Consider the following 16,765-nt stretch of genomic DNA (forward strand, 5'->3'; position numbering starts at 1 on the left):
GTGAGAACGGCTTCAATGCCCCTTCAATGGTCACAAACCTTCATTACCACCGCAACGGCTTGTGGAGCCACTTTCAGGGAGCTATGGACGGAGAACAATATCCCTCTGCATATCAACACCGTTAAGTGTCCTACCGTTAACAGTGTGTGTCCTTTTACATTGGATCTCCCAAAGTGGAACACCTCACGTTTGGCTGATTACCCTCCATCTGCCATTACTCTACCCATGTTTGCAACTTATCAATATCCCGCTGTATCCATTAGATCTTCGTGTGTGTGTGTGTGTGTGTGTGTGTTTGTGTGTGTGTGACAATCTGCAGATATCCCAACGCAGATCCCTGAGGAATATTACGATATCAAAGCATGTCCTTACTCACTAACGCTCCTAACCAGCTCCCACCAGGCAGAACGGGTTTTTTTCCCTGATCAACTTGCCTTTTTCCCTCTCACTTTCTACAAATCACATGCGCCTGCTGTGCCCTCGGTTCCATGGAACAGTCCATGTTCCAAACCTACTCTGGCACCAGTGCACGAGCCTTTCCCCGCTCCACCCACGCCTGGATTGGTGCTGCCACATCTGCCCATGCGGAACTCGTCAATGTTGTAAACTTTGCTGATAACTTCCACCCCGCTCTCAAATTCAGTTGGAACATTTCTGACAACTCTCCACCATTCTGGCTTTGTGTCTCCATCTCAGGAGACCAACTATCCACCGATACTTACTGCACCTCACTGACTCTCACAGCTACCTCGAGTACCCCTCCTCACAACCTATCTCTTGTAAGGGTGCCATCTCTATCTCTGTCTCTCCATCTCCGCCGTATCTGTTCCTGAAATGAGACTTCTACGTTCCACGGCATCTGAAACTCCGATTTATCTGTACGAGTGATTTCTCCTCTCTTGTGATTTGCAGAGTCCTGATACGTATCTCCACCATTTCCCGCGCTTCTGCTCCCATCCCGGATTCCACCAGACAGAAGAGGAATAGCGTTCCCTTGTTCCTCACCTTTCGCCCGACGAGCCTCCGCATCCAGCATATCACCTCCGCCATTTCCGCCTGGTGCAGCGGGATCGCACCACCACTCATACATTCCCCTCTCCAGCCCTTCCTGGTTTCCGTAGGGGCTATTCTCTCCGTGACTCCCCTTTTGTCATTCCCCAAAATATGCCCCCGTGCACTGGCACTTTTCCCTGTAATTGTCGGAGGCCCAAGCCTTATCCCTTCATCACCTCCCTCCCACACAACCAGGGATCGAAATCGCCAGTCCAGGTCAGACAAAGATTCACGTGCACACCCTACAACCTCCTATGCTGCACTCGTTGCTACCAAAGTGACCTCGCCATCATCATCAATACCACGCTTAGATTAGTCGTCCATTCAGCTGAGCACCTGCGCTGTATCCTCAACGGCCAACCTGAGCATTCGGATGCATGCCAAATCAACTGTCCTTCCCTAACCACACTGACGTGACAGGCCCACCGCCACCCCGGCCTTATCCACTGCCAGGGCGAGGCCAAACTCGATCTTGAACAATAACTTATTCCTCCTGTGTGGTCCAAGGTCAACGTCATGAACGATGACTTCTCCAGTTTCAAGTTACCTGCACCACCTGCGTCCATATCTCTCTCTTTCTGATCGTCCCAAATCCTCTGAAACCCCTACATTGCAGGCCTTTGTTGTGTTTAGTTATCAGCTCCAAGCCTCTGACTCTACCGCCACATCCCTCTCCCTACTTGGCTCACTCTGCACACCATCCGCATCATCAGCTGGTACCACATAGCTCCTTCCACTTCCTGCCTCATCCCTCCCGCTCTCCATTTTTTCCGGCTACTTCTCCCCAGTACTAATTCAGTCCTGACGCAGTGCATCCAATCGAATCTTCAAGTGTCCCTTTGCCCCTAAGGATTCTGCCCGACCCCCTGAGTTCTTCCCGCTGTTTATTTCTCGCACTAAAATGGCAGTAAAGGGGGAGATTGATGACGTACTAGGGACGTTAAAATTTGAAATGAAAGAGCTGCAGAAGTGTCGGGATTCAAAGAAGTCATAACCTCACTCTCGGTCATGAGTAAAATGAACGGTGCCTTCCTTACCAGCTTTCACTGCAGTGCAGTGCAGAAACGTCCACACAGTTCACAGATCCACACCTGAAAGCAGCTCACTGTGGAAGGCAGGAGACACAAGGTACAGCAGATCATGGAATCTGGAACATATAACAAGCACACTGTGAGAAGAACTCAGCGGTTCAGGCAGCGTCTGTGGAAGGCAAGGAATGGCCGACCTTTCGGGTTAACACTCTGAATCTGGACTGACAGCGCAGAGGGAGGAGAGTCAGTACACAGGAGAGAAGGAAGTGGTGAGGCAGGAGCCGGCAGGTGATCAGAAGACGTGGTCGGAAAGAGCGATAATGGAGAGATGTGGACAGGTGGGGAGACTGACAGATGGACTTGGGAGAAGGAGCACGGGTGCGGTGAGAGGTTGAAACAGACAAGGAAAGGAAATAAAATCGAGAGGGAGCCCTGTGGAGGCGCAACTGGGCAGCGCAAGCCGCTGATTTACTGTTGGTCACCGGAGCGTCAGTAGGTGAGACACAACCTTGATAGAGGGTTTGACAGCGCAGGAAGCGCACAGCTGAAGTGTGTGGCTGTGATCGTACAGTGCTTAGTACTCTGCGTTGTGGCCGCAGCACCTTCGGTTCGAATCCGAGTCACGGCAGGCAGCAGTTCATAGTTTTGACATTCAGCAGCTCCTGCAAATTCAACGCTATACTATTTCTGAATTTCCTACCGCTGCTTCTCCCCGGGGATTCAGTTTCCTCTGTCACCACCAGATTTGCTCTGGACATCCCGACTCGCATCATTGTACCTGGATCCAGGCGGTGCATTTAGAACTGAATATTCTCGACAGATCAGCAGGCACAAGAGTATAAAAGGGCTGTTTGGGTACTTATCATCCATAAGGTGACATCGTTCACAGCCGGGGCCCGCAGAGTGCAAGAAGCAGAACCAGCCGGATTGCCTCAACAACAGCGCAACATCTACGCTCTATGGAATGGGGTGATGAGTGACAGCTCCGCCATTCTGTGTGCACCCAAGTGAGTCCTAGATTTCCCCCTACAATCCAACTCGCTCCCATTCCTTTGATATCTTTTGTGTCCAGCAATCTGTTGACTGTCTTCCGAAATACATTCGTCATCTTGACCTCCGCAGCATTCTGTTGTTAAGAATTCCTCAGCTTGATCGTGCCCCACGTGAAGGCATTCCCCCTCATCTCATTGATAAACTTTCCTCTCATATAATTAACGGCTTCCCTGTGGTTGTACATCCTAAGCTACGGGAAAAATTCTGCAGCAATCTATTCTGTAGAGCCCTTTCAGTACATTATACGATGCACTTGGAAACCTTGCAGAAGAGCCGCGAAGTCAGGTGAACTGTGCAGAACGAATCCATGGTGTTGAGAATGGCCTTTTTCTGTTCTATACGGCCTAAGTCTCGATGAAAATTACAAATGGCAAAGAAAGGGGAGATATTAGGTATTCGTTCCCATGGCAGAGTTTTCAGATTCCACTTAAGTTGGAGTCAGAATTTGGAGGGGATCTGACGAAGATTTTCTTTCACTAGAGGGCGGTAGAAATCAGGTGGCAAAGAAAGCAGAGGATAAAAATGCTCTTACATTTCACAGCCAATTAATACGCACTTGGATCCGGACGATGAAACTATATCTGGACTAATGAGAGCAAATGGATTGCTGGAGATAGGTACTTGATGGTCGGCAGTGACATTTGCTGTATAACGCTGTGAAGCTGATGGGAACACTGAAGCCGGCTTTTTGTGTCAAAAGCAGAAATTCAAGAAATGGTCAGCAGGTCAGGCAGCAGGACAAAAATCAACGGTTGTACATGCGCTGCCTCGCCCTGACTGACTGCATATCTGAACAGAACTGAAATCACGTAACAGCTTCCTCGTTTTACCAAAACCCCGCACTCAAAAACTTCCAGTGATTTTTGCCGTGTATGAAAGATATTCCATGAAAAGAACTCCGGATAATCAGAGCTAATGAATCAGAGAGTTTTCGAGCACAGAAGCAGGATCTTCGGTACGACTCATCAATACCGACAAAGTTGCCAATCTGAGGCGGTCCCACTTGCCGGAACACTGAACCCACTGTGGTAAAGCACCTCTGTCACAATCATGTGGCACAGACTTCTAAACAGTAACTCTAATCTTTCGAATATGCTATTGGATGAAACGTCGTCCCCGATTTCCGCTTGTCAGGACCCCTCACGAACTCACAGGTTTCAATCAAGACTTCTCTCGATTATCTCAACTGCAGCGGATACCCGACTGGCTGGACAACCTTCCTTCACAAAGCTCCCGCCCATTTCCGCTATCGGTCTGATAAGCTTCACTTAATTATGTCTAAATCATTCAGCTCCGAAAATAAATAAGGAGACAAACATTGAAAATGTTGTTGCTGATGCCGTGCCAGCGCCGCTCTTCATTTTTTATATAGAGTCTCCCTGCATTGGAATTCAAACCATCCGACAAGAAACAGCAACATTACATCACTTCACTGTATATTTATAAAACTGCACGGTGTCTTTTTAATCAATCACGCATTAAGATACAAGTTCTACCAGCATTCGGGAGTTTTGCAATCGCTCAAGAATAAAATAAAGAGCCCCTTAATTTAGACTGTATGCCAAATGGACAATGTCATATTTTCTGATATTGTTCGGGCTGTTGTCCTTTCACCTATTACCTGCTCCTCCTTGAAATGCCAGAAGGCTGTCCACTTCCTTGGAATTCAACTGCTTCTGGTTATTGTTGCTTTTTTTGTTTGTTGCCAACACCGCAGCCCTGTTTTGATCTTACGTTCAACCCGCGTGGCCTCCCTTCTCGTTGATTTAAAAATTTGTTTTCACTTCATTGTTAAAATTGTTTGTTTATCTCATTGAGACAACACTTTTCGTTCCCACGTCCCTGTCTTCACGGGAATAAAATTAGCAAAGACGCTGAGCTGTCAGTCCTCTTTTCCCTGAAACTTCGCTTCACAAATAGCTGACGTACCGCCTTCCTGCTCACCATCGGTTCGCCGGCCCTTTTCATTATGCTCATTCCATGGATGGATGTCCTTCTTTATTTCCTGTGTGGCAGAACAACTGCGAAACATCGTGACCGCTTGCATCAGTGATGTGTTTGAGGCACAGCGGAATTTAGAGGGAAACTTAACCCAGTCTTGAAATTCGAAATTACACATACAACCTCAGAGTGCGGTTACCCTTCGTTGTCATTTTTCCTCGATCACTGTCTGACTTTCACTGTCCCTTCTCCAAAATTATATCACAGAACTCATTTTGTTCCTCGAAGTGAACTTCCATGCATTAATTGCAAAGTGCAGACTCGAAGCAATGAATTGGAGATCATATGTTAGGCAAATCGGTGGTAGTGTGGCCGAGCAGCCGAAGGCGCTGGATTTAGGCTCCAGTCTCTGAGGGGAAGTGGGTTCGAATCCCACCACTGCCACGCATCGAATTTTCACCTGCGCTTTTTGAGAAGCTGCTCAATGCACAGACAGTCACAGCCGACTTTCTCCAATTGGACCTTGTAATTGAAATACCCCATCCTTCTGACCGTTTCAATAAACCTGATCTGCTTCCAAAACAGCACAACTTTTCCAACTGAATTGGATGCAGTTTACTCAGTGGCGCCCCATCAATGTGCCAAACGTCATTATTCCTATTTTGCTATTGATCTCGGCACAGCTTATCATCCATATTCCCAACACAGTGAATGGCCCTCTCTTCCTTGACGCCAATCGATGATTTTCATTTGGAAACTCAGCTAATGAGACTGGTTGATGAGGGCAATTTCCCTGCCCACCAACACTCAACCCTCTTCAAAATATGGAAGAGAAATGGTATTAAAGTTTTCCCACTTTGCTGCATTTATCTCTGCATTGAACGGAGACCTTTCCTCCTTTAATTCTCCCCTTGATATCTTCATGTTTCCTTAACTTTCTCCTTTCTCAAACGTCTTCGCTGTGCCGTCCTTCAAATGTCCCGACTTCAAAGGGAAATGTGAAAAGGTGAATTGATGCCAATGTTCAGTGGGCCAGTGGGCGGCCTTCCTCCTCTTTCTTCATGAGAGAAAAAAAATCTAAAGCAGTGCACTCATCTCATCAGCATAAAGTGAAACCAACATGGTCATAATTCCATTACAATGCTCCTTGGGGATTTTTGTGCTGAACGTGACATTTCAGATATTACGAAAAACATAACAAGTGTTTCGAATTTTTCAGTTGGCCAACAACACTGTGCGAAATGGTATGTGCCAACCAATGGTGAGTGTGCGCTGAATTCCTCAGCCGCCGCGCCGCAAACGCTGTGAGGAAAAATCAAAACGCAGCTTTCAGCAGGCCAACGTGAGTTGATCTCGCCGACTTCTCCAGCACAGTGCCGCTGCCCATGCAGCCCTCTCTGCATTAACGTCGGGACCATTGGTGGGTTTTGTTGTTCTTGAAGCCAGAGCCATCACAAAGGGACAGTTTAACAAATCGAGCGCTGGGTCTCGAGTGAATCTAAATGTTGGCGTCAAATCTGAGAGCTGGCTGATCTGGTGAGCTGAAAAGCAACTTCCGGAATTCTGCTTATCTTGCCATGAAAGGCATCACATCAGCAAACTAATTCCAGCGTTTTCTCTGCTCGTGTTCAGATTTGCAGCATCTGCCGCACTTTGAGTGCTGGGCAGATGGGTGTTGTTTGATCTTAACCTCTTCAAAAGCTACACTTCAATGACCTTACAAAACCCGATTTTGCCCAACATTTGCACCTATTGAAAATACCGAAGAAAAGTGCTGCACAGACCCTCGCGTTTTGCCTCAATTGGGACTAGGTGGGTCGTTGTCTCCGAAACCTGGAGGCAGGTGTTGTTATTTCCCCTGGTAACTGGGATCGAGGCAAGTAATTCCCTGGGAAACCGGGAGCCAGAGCCAGTTCTGTAACGGTGAACAGGAGCGATGGGCAGCTGCTAGCCTGGGTAACTGGGAGCACGGTCTTTTGTTTTCCAGGTAACTAGGTCTCGGCTGTTGGTTCCCTGAGTAACCGGCAGTGGGGATTGTAGTATCCCAGTGACTGGGGACGAGGCGGGTGGTTGCCTGGGAAACTCAGAGGCAGTTGTTGTTTCCCTGGGACATGGGGACTTGGGTGACTGGGAGGGCGTGGAGTGTCGTTTGCCAGGATAACCAGGGGTGATGCCTTGTCGTTGTCTTGGTATCCAAGAGCGGTGGTGTCGTTACTCTGGTAACTGGAAGGCAACGTCTTTCACATTTCCAGCTGTTACTACTTTCATTCTCCGCTGTGCATGGCGGGGAAGTTGGAGTGATTTTACTTTGAAACAGCAGCAGGTTTTGAGGGAACTTGAGCCCTCAAATTCATGGAACTCCATAAATGGAATTGAAACTCCTCCTTCGGGAAGGATCAAGGAGCAGCGGCACAAGTGAACCGAAATACAACTTTTTTAAAAGCAGAAGACGGGTCTCTAACGGCTCTGTTGGAGGTGGGGCCAATGTAGTCAGTGGCAAGAGCTGGATGGGTACTGAAAAGGGAACACGCATGCGTGTGGGGAATCGGACAGATTGTTCGTTCTTTGAGCTGGCGTGGTCGTTGCGGGCGGAAAACCTTCCTTCCATTTGGAAACAGCTGTGTCATGGTGAGTGAGTCCCCTTGTGGCAGGAGCAATGCTGAAGCTGGCAGAGGTAGCGCTTGCCGAGCGCCGCCCTCCGGCAGGGCAGCTCACCAGCGCCTTCTCAGAGGCAATTGGGAATGGGCAAACTCACGCTGGCTCAGCCTACGCAGCCCACGTCCTGGAATGGATTTTAAGAAAGCGCCCCAGTGTGCTCCAGCTTGACGTGAAGAAACTCTGCACTGTGGGCGGGGTCGGTTCTGAGCAAAGGTGGTGTCGTTCAGATGAAACAAGATGACGATCGGTTTCGACAGGGTTAATGTGTTCTTTTCATTTGCGAACGGTTCGAAATTCCAGGGGCAATGTTTGGTGCATGTTTTCAAGGAGGCGAATGGGCGAACCGATTTCTCAGACGGACCGGGGTTGGTTTGAAGTTCTCTGCCTGCACGGGCGATTGAAATAGAATTACTCCGCATTTCAATAAGTAACTGGTTCGGCACCGCAGGGGGCTATTCGACAGAACTGGGGGAGAAGTACAGGAGGGGACTCAGCAGATTGGTGGGCTGGAGTCTGGTTTGGAGGGATTGAGTTACAAGTGGACAGTGGGTGGGCTTGGTCTGTGTTCACTGGATCAGAGGAATGAGGATCATAAAGCCGAGAGGCGCATGACGGGGATTTAGCCAGAGTCTGTTTACCATGTAGAGGTGTCAAGAAGACCGCATCAGTTTAAGTCGGGCAGAAGAGGTTTAAAAGGGAATTGAGGGGTAACTTTACCAGAATAGTTCCGGCTGGGATGGGCTGCAGGAGGAGGGGGTCGAGACGAGAAAAACATTCAAGACCTACCTGAATGAGCAGGACATAGAGGATATGGACTGAATGAAGACAGATGGGCTCTGTGCAGACAGGCTTGATGGTCGGTGCAGACGCGGGAGGACGAAGGTCCAGCTTCAATGCTGTAAACCCCAATCACTCAATGGGAGGGGGCGTGGCTTAGAGGGATATGGGCCGAACGCACGAAATTGTGACGAGCTGGTTGTGTCCCGTGAGCGGCATGGACTCGTTGGCCGAAGCCCTTGCATCTGTGCCGGATTGTTCTCGGACTCTCTGACTCCATGATACCATTTGTCTCATCAGAACCAACATTGACTACGTACACTTAATGTCTTCTCCCTGTCCAGTAACGAGTCAGTAATTCAATGAGTCCCGCAACTGCAGATTTTGCCATAAATTGAGGTAAATTAAACCACGAGCAGAAACCGACCTTCAACTGCACTGTCAGCAAATGATTCCTGAAGAATCTGTGTTCCCTCCCGTGTCGCATGGGATTAACCGCTATGGCAGGATCACCTGCAACACACAAGCTTCGGTAGACCAATGGTCGGAGTTCACTGCTTCGACGAGGGCTGAGTCAATGTATTCGGTTCCCCGTGATTTTTTAAATTGAAATTGGTTTATTATTGTCACATTCAGCGAGGTACAGTGAAAACCTCTCTTGCATACTGTTCGTACGGATCAATTCATAACAACAATGCATTGAGAGAGTGCAAGAGGAAACAATACCAGAACGCAGAATTAAGTGTTACAGTTACAGAGAAAGTGCAGTCCGGGCGGACAATAAGGTGCAAGACCATAGCGAGGTAGTTTGAGGTTAAGAGACAATCTTATCACACCAGGGGACCTTTCAAAAGCCTTCCAGCAGCGGGATGGAAGCTGTCTTTGAGCCTGTTGGTACATACTTTCAGGCTTTTGTATGTTCAATAAAAAATAGTGAGAGTCAAAGGGGACATACCAGATTCATTTAGCCTCGTGAGGACGTAGAGGCGCTGGTGCGCTCTCCTGGCCATGGGATCTAAGTGGTTGGACCAGGACACAGTCCATTGGTGAGTTTCAATGCGAGGTCATTGAAGCTCTCAATCCTCTGGTCCTCAGTACCGTTGATGTAAAGAGCGGTGTGGGCACGACTTCCTTCGTTGAAGTCAATGACCAGCTATTTTGTTTTGTTGACATTGAGGGTAAGTTTGTTGTCATGACACCATGACACGAGGTTCTCGATATCGTTCCTGTACTCCGATTAATCGTTATTTGAGATTCGGCCCAGTCCGGTGCTATCATCTGCAGACTTGCAGATGGAGTTATCTCAGAATATCGCTGCGCAGTCGCATGATCATTGGGCGTAGAGTAGCGGTCTGAGGACACAATCTTGTGGTGCACCGGTGTTGAGGACAATCGAGGCGGAGGTATTTCTCTCTTTCCTTATTGATTGCGACCTGTTGGTCAGGAAGTCAAGGATCCAATTGCAAAGGAATTTGTGAGTCCCAGTTCCAGGCGTTTGGAGATGACTTTCCTTGGAAATGCAGTATTGAACACGGAGTTGTAGTCAATCAATCGTCGCCTGGCGCAGGTGTATTATTGTTTAGATGCTCGTGAGATAAGTGGAGGGCCAGGGAGAAGGAGTCGGCCGTGGACCTTTTCCTGCATTAGGCGATTCGCAATGGGTCGAGGTTACATCGTCCGCTGGAGTTGATGTGTGCCGCGACCAAGCTCTCGAAGTAAAAGGTGCGATTGCATTGGCCGGGAATCGAACCCGGGCCTCCCGCATGGCAGGCGAGAATTCTACCACTAAACCACCAATGCAAGTGATAGTTGATGGCGACGTAGTCTCATGAACAGCACTGCAGTCAATAAACTATATTTGATTTCTTCAGGAATGTGAATCGTTGCCAGGTAAGAACTCCCACCGGCAAATCATTGCTGACTTTTCCTGAACACTCCTTCACGACCTCAGTGCAGATTATTCCCGCCGCTCGGATGTTTTTAATCACTTCCTTATCTCTCACATCAGACTTCGAGGACTGTCATTGCCTGAACTTTCCCTGCTGCTCTTTTCTTTAATAAAGCTCTGACATTTCCTGAACTCCAGATACCTGGCACCTCAGCAGTGGCCAACGAACTTTTAAAAACAAACTTTCTGTCGTGGCACCAGCTAATTGGTCGCCTGCCTCAAACAGTGTTCTCGGATAAATCTCATTGGGTCCTAGGTATTCACGGCTCTACCTGGTGGATCACCCAATAATTCTCACTTCTTCGGATCAATGCATAGATTTCCCCTTTAGTCCTTGACGGGCTATATTCTTCCCAGTCCAGATGAAGGATCTCGACCCGAAACGTTGACTTCCCATTTCCCTCCATGACCTGCTGTGTTTCTCCAGCTCTTTGTAGGTGTGCCCCGACTCTTTTCCTGAATAACATATTAATGGAATTGGTAATTGGTTTATTTTTGTCACATGTACCGAGGTACAGTAAAAAACCTGTCTTACATCCCATTCACCCATCAGAATTCGTTACAACAGTGCAATGAGGTAGTGCAAGGGAGAAGAGTGACAGAGTGAAGAATAAATTGTGACAATGACAGAGAAAGTGCAGTGCAGGTAGACAATAAAGTGCATGGTCATCACGTGGTAGGTTGTCCGGTCAAGAGTCTATTTAATCGTATAAGGAAATATAAATACAAACTGACCCATAGTTTTCTTTAATCTGCAAGGATATTCAGTTCCAGCTCTTGTACAATGAGTTCCATGCTCTTATATTCTGTGCCTCGGCAACTGAGGGCCAGCAGCCTGTTACCAGCATTTCCCTCCTCAATCCAGTTCATTACTTCTGCAAGAAGCTGAACAACTTCCGCCAGACAGGACATCCCACCAGCAAATCCATACTGACTTTTCCTGAACAACCTTTCCTTATCGAAGTGCAGATTATTGGTGTCCCACAATCTTCTTCTCAAAAACTTCCGTGTGACGTACTTAGTCTGTAATTGCGGGCCAACCCTGGCATGTCACTTCCTGCCCTTCTTCAATGAAGGCTTAACATTTCCTGAACTCCAGTCATCAAGCACCGCACCTGTGGCCAGCGAGGTTTAAACAATACATTTCTCTCGTGGCCCCAGAAATCTCATCCGTTGCCTCCCAAAGCAGCCTGCGATACACCTCAGCAGGTGTTAGGTATATATTCACATCTATGCTTGCTGGGACACCGAATACATTCTATTTGTTCAATGTTAAACCGCTACACATTAACCTTGCTCCCTTTCCTGAAATCTGAAAGCATAATGTTTGTCTCCTCACTGAATACAAAACTAAAATATTCATTTATGACTTGACACAATACTTCGGACAGAGTCACAGATTTCCCATTCGGTACTTGATGGGACAGAACCTTTGCCTGGTTACCATGTTGCTGGAATGTACAAATAAACTGTCTTGGGATCTTCTTTAATGGTGTCTGCCAGGGATATTTCGTGCCAGCATTTTGCTGTCCGGTTTTTGCTCATTCTTTCCTTCCCGCCTGTACAGATGCCACATGCCAGAAATGCCTCATCTGTTTTCCGTTCCATACACCGGCCATGTGCATCTTTATTTTGTTATGAAACTCTCGCTGTTCCTTGATACCCCAGGTGCAAGACTTCGTTACATTTCAGCCGTACAGCAACATGTTGGCACGAAACTCCCAGTGTTTCACTTTCAAGATGAGTCCAATTTGTCGATTGGAGATTCATTCAAAGCAGCGGTTACCAATCTTCTCCGGCACGTCCTGCTGATGGGTCAGGAGCCTTCTTCAGGACACTTCTTAAGAACAGTCCTGAGGAAGGGTCCTGAACCGAATTGCTGACAGTCTGTTTTTCTCCTCGAATTCTGGCTAGCCTGTTGAGTTGTTCCAGCATCTTTTTGAAGGAAGAACCTGGAGGATAGGGCAGATGCATTCATGACAGATGTTCCAGTGCAAGAGAGTGAGTTCAAGTGCTTGGACCATTGGGGTCTGTTGTGGTACACAGGTGGCACGCAGACTGGAAGCTCTGGCAGACTAAACTGCATTTATTTTAATGCAACAGACCATACGGTAAGGTAGATGAACTCAGGGCATGGATTGGCACACGGGACTGGGATATTATCGCCATAACAGAGACATGGTTGAGGGAGGGGCAGCGCTGGTAGTTTTATGTTCAAGGGGAGAGATGCTCCAGGCATGACAGACGACGAGGTAAGAGAAGGAAAGTTGATTTTCTGATGACTATTAACATCACAGCTGTACTTAGAGAGGATATTCTTGGGGGATAGCCCAGTGAGTCTGTGTGGGTGGATCTGAGTCATAAGAAGGGGATGATCACTTTGCTGACATTGAATTTTTCGGCCACCAACAGTTGGTGGGAATTAGCGGGATAAATATGACGGGTGATACTAGATCGTTGTAAGAAATATAGTATGACAATAGTAGCTGATTAAAACTTCCCTCATATTGACTGCGATCGCCACTGTACAAACCCTCCACAACACAAGAGCGAAAGAATTTGGGGAAATGAAGAGTTATGCATTGGAACATGTCTACATTACAACACAGGAACTGCTGGTAGTCTGAAGGCACATTAAGGTAAGTAAATCGTCGAGGCCTGATCAAGTGTAACCTACGAAATTGTGGAAGCCTGGGCAGTAATTGCAGCGGTCCGGGCAAAAATATTTGCAATGTCCTTAGCCACGGGTGAGGCACCGTATGACTGGAGGATGGGTAGTGTTGTTCCTTTATTAAAGAGAGGCTGCAAGTACAAGAGAGGGAACGACAGGCCGCTGAGTCTGACATCAGTAGTGGGAAAGTTATTGGAGGGGATTCTGAGAGATAGGATCGACCAACATTTGGAAAAGAAGGATTGATGATGGACAGTCAACATGGCTTTGTGCGGGGCAACTTGTATCTCATAAATCTGACTGAGTATTTTGAAGATGTATCGGAGAATATTGACGACAGCAGAGAGGTGGACGTCGTCTTCATGGACATTAGCCTGGCCTTTGACAAGAACCCGTATGGTTGCCTGGTCTGGAAGGTTAGATCACATGAATGCCAGGATGAGCTGGCCAATCGGATGCAAAATTGACTTGGTGGAAGGAGACAGAGGGTGGTAATGGGGCGTTGTTGAAATCTCGAGTCTCATCTAACTACAGCTCTCCTCAACTCTACCCTCCCGCGTTGACCATAAAACCCATCCGATGTGCTGCAGACGATGTTTCTACTGCTCATCTCTGAAAAGACATCTCCCCTACAGTATCCACAAAGATGTAGGCATTCTTGCGGAGAATAACCATCGCTGTATCCTATATGCTTTGCCTATCCCCTTTACCTTTCTTGGTGGTCACTCTACCACTTGCTGCCTGCACATTAGTTGTGAACCCCTCTAGAAAGCTGCTGGCAATAATGCTCTCGGCATCGCGGATGATCCTGAGTGAGTCCAATTGCAGTTGCCTCCGTCAGTGCGGACAGTCAGCAGCTGCAGCTGGACGCACCAACAACATGTATAGTCAGCAGCGACAGGAAGAGGGACCCTGTTCTCCCACATCCTGCAGAAGGAGCATCCGACTACCTGAAATTTCATCTCAAAACAATACTACAGAGTTATGTGGAAGTACTTGCTTCCCTTACCTTACCTCACCACAGCTCAGAATCTCGCCGAAACCACTCGAGACAAAGCCTCAGCATTTGCTTTTGACCTCCCAAAGTGCAATAATTCACACTTATCCGGATTGAACTCCATCTGCCACTTTATATGACCACATTTGCCGGTGTGATAGATCAAACGAAATCCTTTATCCACTTTCCTCATTCCCCACAACTCTGCGGATTTCTGTCGTCTGAAAACGTACGGATTAGACCGCCTATATTTACGTACAGATACGTTGCACACATACAAGGACGCCCCAGCGCTGATCCTTGCGGAACACCATTAGTCACAGACGTCCCATCAGTGAAACAAACTCCGCCACGACCCTTTGTCTTCTATGGAAAAACAATATTAAATCCAATCTGTCAGGTCACAATGGACTCCATCTTTTGGATCAGAGTACCAAAGAGGCCTTGACGAATGCTTCACTGAAGTCCATATATACATCATCCACTGCCCTACCCTCAGCGATCATCCTCTTCACCCCTTCAATCACACCTATTCACCTCTGTAATACATGAGCAACCCTGCAGAAATCCACGTTGTCTGACCCGAATAAGTCTGTAACTTCCCAGATGTTTGTGGATCCTATCCCGAAGAACCGTCTCTAATACGTTCCTTGCCACTGATGTAATGCTGGCCGGCCTGCAATATCCTGGTTTCTCGCGCTGTCCTTTTTCAACTAAAGAAAATCATCGAGTTTTCTACTGTCCTCTGGGACGTCTAAAATGCAGACAAGACCTCAGTAAATCTTCATTTGCCTCTCTGAATAACCATTATACCCTGTGGATTTATCCACCTTTATATTCGATCACAGAGCAGCTGCATCCGGGAAACACAACATATACACTTCAGGCCTATCAGAATCTGGATTATTTCACACCAGGGATCTGCACTGACGGCACATCTGTATGCAGCTACGGCCATCCTCAGCAACAGAGAATAAATGTGGAACGCCGTTGACTTGCGTGTTCAAGGACGCTGACCATTGCGGAAGCTAGTGGTCACGAGACACGCTACTGGAAATGTCGCAGGTCACATTTCTGTCCGGAGGATTCTCCACAGGAAGAACCACGTTCACGTGAAAATTCTACGTTCTCGCAACTGGCAACGCCAGCGTTGACAGACACGTCCCAGACACTTTCCATGAAAAATACGGTTATTGTGGTTAAGTCAGGGACCTGATTCGCTGAGAACAGCAGTTTTTGCCGTTGACACGCGGCTGGAAACACAGTCCGTCGACACTAATGCATTCGCGACAACAAAACATACTTACCAATGTTCCAAATCAAATGACCACAGGGTGCCGGCCGATGGCGAGATTGTTGGCGGCAAACAGAAAGGTGAAGTGACAGTTGTTTTTACCATAAATATGTTTTTTGTACTGAAACGAATCCGTGCATGTTTCTCAGTCCCTTCTTTGTAAAAACAATAAATATGTCCATTCACACTGACGCAGCTTTTCTCCAATCACTTGCCATGAACTAAAACACAACATTGCAATTTCATATCAGTCTGAGAGGCGACATCTATCATTAAGGACCCTCTCCATCCGGAGCATACCCTCCTTACTGTACTACCATCGTGGAGGACTTAAGAGCCTGAACACCCACATTCAAAGATTCAGGAACAACTTCTTCCCCTTCGTCATCAGATTTCTGAACGGTCTATGACCACATGAATGTTACCTCGTTATTCCACTTTTGAAACATTTATTTATTTTTGCAAATGATCATATATCTCTTTATCTTTGACTGTACTGCTACTGCAAAGCAACAACTTTCACGACATATGTCAGTGATAATAAACCTGATTCTGATTCTGATTCTGAAAACACGGCTTTCAAATACACTTGTGTGTCGTTTTGATGGTTTAGCTCCGTGACCAACCGAACCCTCGACAGTTAACGAAGTCTAAACCATCAATCTTGATCAATAATTCAAAATCTATCAGAAGATGCCGGATTCTGCCAATTGATGTGTCTGAATGAGACGGGAAGATCACTTGTCCCTGGTGTAAAGGGAGATGGAAAAGCTGCTGAGCCTAATGCCTTGAATTCCTGCATTATTTTCGTTCCTTAGCACATTTCAATAATGTTCCCAGAAGATATTCCATCCCATTCTTCAGTTCCTGTCTGAACTTAGATTGAGTCACTGCATAAATGCAAGTGTTCATGCAGCAGCTCAAAAGCAGAAGCATGTAGCTGGTTTCGTCCGTGATGAAAATTGCGTCACTGTAACTGGTTGCATAATAGCGCTTAGTAATTTGCATCCAGAGAAAAAAATACAAATAAACTTCATCCAAAGCAGCATGAAATTGCCGGATATGGCAAAGAGCAATATGATGGACTTCCTTCTGTTTTCCATCTCGGCATCATTGCGATTTGCATCATTCTTGCTGCCTCTTAGATTCCTGCGGACTCCACTGGCGGCTAAAATGTGTCCCACGGTCAGAGCATTGAGGAGAGATATGCAGAACAATGGGAACAGAGGGGCGAAACAGCGATGAATCCAGTTGAATGCTATCCATGCGGGTTCAATGGAGAAATCTAACTTTACATAGCAGCCCCATTGTACGTTGTTTTCAATAAATGAGGGTTCAAACA

The 16,765-nt window shown here is 47.2% G+C and overlaps 2 non-coding genes across 2 annotated transcripts; one reads left to right on the forward strand and one right to left on the reverse strand.

Moving 5' to 3' along the window:
• Positions 1-5,440: 5,440 nt before the first annotated feature.
• trnal-uag (transfer RNA leucine (anticodon UAG)) lies at positions 5,441-5,522 on the forward strand. Its single transcript has one exon. It is a non-coding gene; the product is annotated as a tRNA-Leu (tRNA).
• Positions 5,523-10,242: 4,720 nt separating this feature from the next.
• Positions 10,243-10,313, reverse strand: trnag-gcc (transfer RNA glycine (anticodon GCC)). The gene has a single exon. It is a non-coding gene; the product is annotated as a tRNA-Gly (tRNA).
• Between the last annotated feature and the right edge of the window lie 6,452 nt (positions 10,314-16,765).

This window comes from Pristis pectinata, chromosome 32 (assembly GCF_009764475.1).
Source record: "Pristis pectinata isolate sPriPec2 chromosome 32, sPriPec2.1.pri, whole genome shotgun sequence".
In the NCBI taxonomy this organism is placed as follows: domain Eukaryota; kingdom Metazoa; phylum Chordata; class Chondrichthyes; order Rhinopristiformes; family Pristidae; genus Pristis; species Pristis pectinata.